Consider the following 5,512-nt stretch of genomic DNA (forward strand, 5'->3'; position numbering starts at 1 on the left):
ATACCCTCAATTGTTATTTGCAACGTTTGGGAAGTTGATTCCGTAGAATTTAGTAAGTCTAACAAAAGTAATTGATAGGTTAATTCCTTGTGGGTTCGACTCTGGGCTAAATACTCAGATTATATTTACAATGTCCGCGTGTCCTTTTTATAAGGTATAGTTGGGCGTGATCAAATTTTGGCATCGTTGTCGGGGAATTAATGGTGTTATCAATTACAATTGAAAGAAGTACAAAAATTCTTAGTGTAGTCAGTTTTCTCTATACCCAATCTTTATATTGAAATTTTAACGTTTGTTGACTTGGTTGTACAAGTGCATGCCTAGAAACTAATCGAGAATTGGTGAAGTATTTGAAGCATTATCAGATCCCGAGAAAGTTTTCAAGGCCTTGAATCGGGCCAACCGAAAAAACAAACAACAACAAATAACTGAACAATTCGAATTAAACATGGGGGATCATGTAATGGACCCAGCTGCGCTGGTAGAGCCAGTGGCACCTCTGGTGCTAGAGGCTGCGCTTTATGACTAGGCACAACCTGCAGTTGAAAATCTGGCCACAATGATTTTAATCCTGCAAATACAGGCTAAATCATTCCAAATCACGAATAACATGTTGCACTTGTTGCAAAACAAGGGACTATTTTCGGGGTCACAAGTCGAAGATCCTCAACAGCACTTGAAGAATTTCCTGTCAATCTACAAAACCCAAAGGCAGCCCAACGTAACTCCGGAAGCAATCAAGCTGTTATTATTTTCGTTCTTAGTGATAGGAGCTGCCCATACCTGGCTAAACTCACTCCCCATTAATTCCATAACAACTTGAGAGGAGTTAGTCAAGCAATTTGTGAACAAGTTCCACCCACCCAACAAGACTGCTCAACAAATTGATGAAATTTTGAGTTTCAAATAGAGACCAATGGAGACACTGCATGAAACATGGGAACGATTCAAAGGGATGCTGGTTCTATGTCCGCACCATGGTATTCCAGATCTAATGTTGGGACAGCGGTTTTACATGGGATTGTCAGATAGCGTGAAGGGCAATGTTGATGCTTCAGCTGGTGGAGCATTTTTGAGCAAAACTTGGAGAGAAGGCCAGAGTCTGCTTGACAAGATGACACAGAATTCAGGATGGACAACCAGGAATGCACCTATCACTCCAGTGGTTCACTCAGTGCCCTTAGATTCATCCAACTCTATGGCTGAAAATATGGCCACCTTATTGACACAGATGAGTATACTCACCAAAAAGGTGGAAGAGTCAGGGCAGATGCGTTGAAGGAGATGCCTGGTTATGCAAAAATGATGAAGGACTTGATGTCCCGAAAATTCGATTTCCAATGGCAACAGTGACTCTTACTCAGACCTGCAGTGCGGTGGTGACTAGACCAATTGCTGAGAAGCTATCTGATCCGGGGAGTTTCACGATTCCCTGCACCATTGGTAATTTTGCTTTTGCTAAAGCACTTTGTGATCTTGGGGCCAGCATAAATCTTATGCCCCTAGCGATTTATAAGAGGTCGGGGATTGGAAGAGCTAGACCCACCTCTATGTTGTTACAGCTGGCTGACAAGACTGTAAAAAGACCCTCGGGTATCCTGGATGATGTGTTGATTCAGGTAGGGAAATTTGTGTTCCCTGCAGATTTTGTGATCTTAGACTACAAGGTGGATGAAGAAATTCCCATAGTTTTGGGAAGGTCGTTCTTGGCCACTGGGAGAGATCTCATTGATTGTGAGACTAGGGAGCTCAAGATGAGATTGAATAATGAAGAGATAACATTCAATGTGCAAAAATCTATGAGGTGACCAAGTGAATTCGCTAATTGCTCTCTTATTGATGTCGTGGATGTAATTGTAGAAACTGATGATGAGATGTTGACTATTAAGGACCCTTTTGCTGCATGTCTGATGAATTTAGATGAGGTGAATGGAGAAGAACTTGATGAATGGGTGTTGACATTAGATGGCAGAGGGTTCTGCTATAAAACTCTTGAACTTGAACCCTTGCACTTAGAAAATAGAGAAACACCTCCAGCCAAGCCATCCATTGAAGAACCATCAAAGCTGGAATCGAAGCCACTGCCCGCCCATCTCCGGTATGAGTTCCTTGGACTTGACTCCACATTACCGGTTATTATCTCAGCCAGTTTGTTAGATGTACAGGCACAACAACTCGTGCAGGTACTCAAGGAGTGTAAGAGTGCCATTGGGTGGACCATGGTAGACATTAAGGGGACCAGCCCTTCATATTATATGCATAAAATTCTGCTGGAAGAGGGACACAAACCTTCCAAGGAACACCAAAGAAGGCTGAACCCAAACATGAAGGAAGCGGTGAAGAAAGAAGTGATAAAGTGGTTAGATGCGGGAATCATTTTCCCAATCTCTGATAGCAACTGGGTTAGCCCGGTGCAATATGTGCCGAAGAAGGGTGGCATGACGGTGATCAAAAATGATAACAATAAACTGATCTAAACAAGAACCGTCACGGGCTGGAGAATTTGCATGGACTACAGAAAGTTATATCTGGCCACCCGGAAAGACCACTTCCCACTTCCCTTCATTGATCAGATGCTAGACAGATCAGCAGGGAGGTCTCACTTCTGTTTTCTGGATGGGTACTCAGGGTACAATCAGATCTTCATTGCACCAGAGGACAGAGAGAAAACCTTCTTCACTTGCCCATATGGAATTTATGCCTATCGGAGGATGCCCTTTGGCTTATGTAATGCACCCCCCACATTCTAAAGGTGCATGATGGCCATATTCACTGACATGATAGAGGACATAATGGAGGTATTCATGGATGATTTCTCAGTCTTGGAGAACTCATTTGATGAGTGCCTTATAAATCTGACTCGTGTGCTTAAGTGTTGTATTGAGACTAACCTGGTTCTTAATTGGGAGAAGTGCCATTTCATGGTACAAGAGGGCATAGTCTTGGGGCACTGGGTGTCCAGTAGAGGAATTGAGGTGGATCGCACTAAAGTTGACGTAATAGCAAAGCTGCCACCTCCAACTTCAGTCAAGGCAATCAGGAGCTTCCTCGGGCATGCCGGATTTTACCGGAGATTCATAAGAGACTTCTTAAAAATTGCCAACCCTCTCTGTAAGTTGTTAGAAAAAATCACCCTTTCTTGTTTTCTGATGATTGCAGGGTAGAATTCGAGGAGTTGAAAAAAAGGCTAGTCACAACACCCATCATTGTTGCCCCCGACTGGGAGCAACCATTCGAACTCATGTGTGATGCCAGTGACTACATAGTGGGGGCAGTACTGGGATAGTGAAAAGACAAGCTAACGCATCCAATCTACTATGCCAGTAGAACACTGAGTGGAGCCTAGTTGAACTACATTGTGACTGAGAAGAAGATGTTGGTTGTGGTGTTTGCTTTCGACAAATCCAGATCGTACTTGATTGGCTCTAAGGTAATTGTATACACTGATCATGCAGATCTCAGGTACTTGATTGAGAAGAAGGGGTCTAAGCCACGCCAGATTCGTTGGGTGTTGCTACTGCAAGAATTCGACCACGAAATTTGTGACCATAAGGGCATGGAAAACCAAGTCGTTGACCATCTATCACGACTTGAGGGAGGTGAAAACTCAGTTGAGGTTGAGGATATTCTGGAAACCTTTCCAGACGAGCAGCTGCTCACTACTAGCCTTGAGGAAATGGCATGGTATGCAGACTTTGCGAATTACCTGGCCAACGGTATAGTTCCCCATGACCTTTCCTCTGTACAAAAGAAAAAGTTTTATCATGACTGCCGCATGTATTATTGGGATGAACCTTACCTGTTTCGAATATGTGTTGACAATATGATCTGGAGGTGCATCCCCGAGATAGAACAATCTTCTGTTTTGTAGGTTGTCGCACCCCCTTTTTCTCGCGAAATCAGGTTTATGACATTTGGGAGGGCAACTCATTCCCTTTTGGAAATTTGGGTTTGAATTGAAGAGTCGTCACCTAATGATTAAGGTGCATTAGGACACCAAGAAGTTTTTGATTTGAGTAACTAGAAATTGGGTAAGGGCTTGAAATTATCCCAAGGGGAAGGTGTTAGGCACCCCTCATGATCCACTAGTGTGGTTCCCGACCAGACTATTGTTGTGACTTTAGGTGCAAATAACATGTAAGCAAATGAAACTTCAAATAAGAGGGGATTTTCACATAATGGTTGACAAATAAACAAGTTGGAAAGAACTAAAAGAAAGCTGATTTTCCTTAAAGACATAGTTTGAAATCTTTAGAAGAAACAAAAGGAAAAGGGGTCCTAGGTTTATTAATAATATGGATCACCCCACATAATGCCCGGTAATCACTCCTCAATGAGGGGCTACACGTGACATTATCGCGTGGTCATCATATCAATATCTACCTTTCCCACTCTGTTAAGGTATTAAAGCGCAGAATGGTCTCGTTTTACTTATTGCATGTTATTACCCGTCCCAATCATATCAGTTCTGGAGGCATTTAGAACTACTAATCCTAAAGGGGAGGGGTAATAGGCTTATTTGTAGTTTCAAAGGTAAAATTTTAAGGCAACACACAAAACATGTATAGCAAATTAGGAGAAAGCACATAACAAGCAAAAAGGGCTCAGATACACCTCCTTTAAACAAATAAGCACGTAATTAGCATGATTTACACATACTGTTTAGGGCCTGATTAAATACTAACATGAGAGGACTTAAAGATTTAGGTAGACTGATTTATTACATAATTCAGATAAGAAGCCTGAATCTGGCCTGCCTGCTGGTTGTAGTTAATAGAACAGATTTAGTTTATAACTTTACCCTAAGGCTTGTCTAAGTGTTGGACAAGGATCCTATGGGCATGACATCTACTAAATTCATAAAGCAATGAAATAACAAGGTCTAAAAATAGACTGAATACGGTAATCAAAAAGAAAAGACAAGTTTTAATGAAGGTTATAAGTTCTGCAACTAATGGTACTTATTATTATTGGTTTTAGCTCTATACGTAAATGAAGCGATTCAGATTCGATTTGGAATTCCTATAGACATGCTTTCTATGCGTAGTTGATTTTAAGCCTTTTGTAGACATGGTAAAAATGCAGAAGCCTTATAGACATGATATCTAAATGTATAAGACTGGTTTTAACCTATAAACATGGTATCTAACTGGCAGAAAAAACTATGAGCATGATATCTAGATGTAGCATTTGTTTAAAACCTATGAGCATAATATCTATATGAATGTAGTAATCCTATGATCATGATTTCTATGCGAAAATGGACATTCAGAATCCCCTATAAGCATGCTTTCTATATGCATTTGAATGTGCAGAATTCAAAATACCTATAGACATGGTATCTATATGAGAATATAGAATTTAGAATGACATATAGGCATAGTATCTACGTGAGAATGTAGAATTCTGAATGACCTATAGGCATGGTATCTACCCTTTGCATACATAGTTACCCGTCCTTTTCACTAGCCATCCCCAAGAGATTATTACAAATTATTACAGCTTGGAATAA

General features: G+C 41.0%; 1 non-coding gene across 1 annotated transcript; it reads right to left on the minus strand.

The window, feature by feature from the left end:
* Positions 1-877: 877 nt before the first annotated feature.
* Positions 878-984, minus strand: LOC142179674 (small nucleolar RNA R71). Its single transcript, XR_012708219.1, has one exon. It is a non-coding gene; the product is annotated as a small nucleolar RNA R71 (small nucleolar RNA).
* Positions 985-5,512: the final 4,528 nt, after the last annotated feature.

Source organism: Nicotiana tabacum, chromosome 3 (genome assembly GCF_000715075.1).
Source record: "Nicotiana tabacum cultivar K326 chromosome 3, ASM71507v2, whole genome shotgun sequence".
Lineage (NCBI taxonomy): Eukaryota > Viridiplantae > Streptophyta > Magnoliopsida > Solanales > Solanaceae > Nicotiana > Nicotiana tabacum.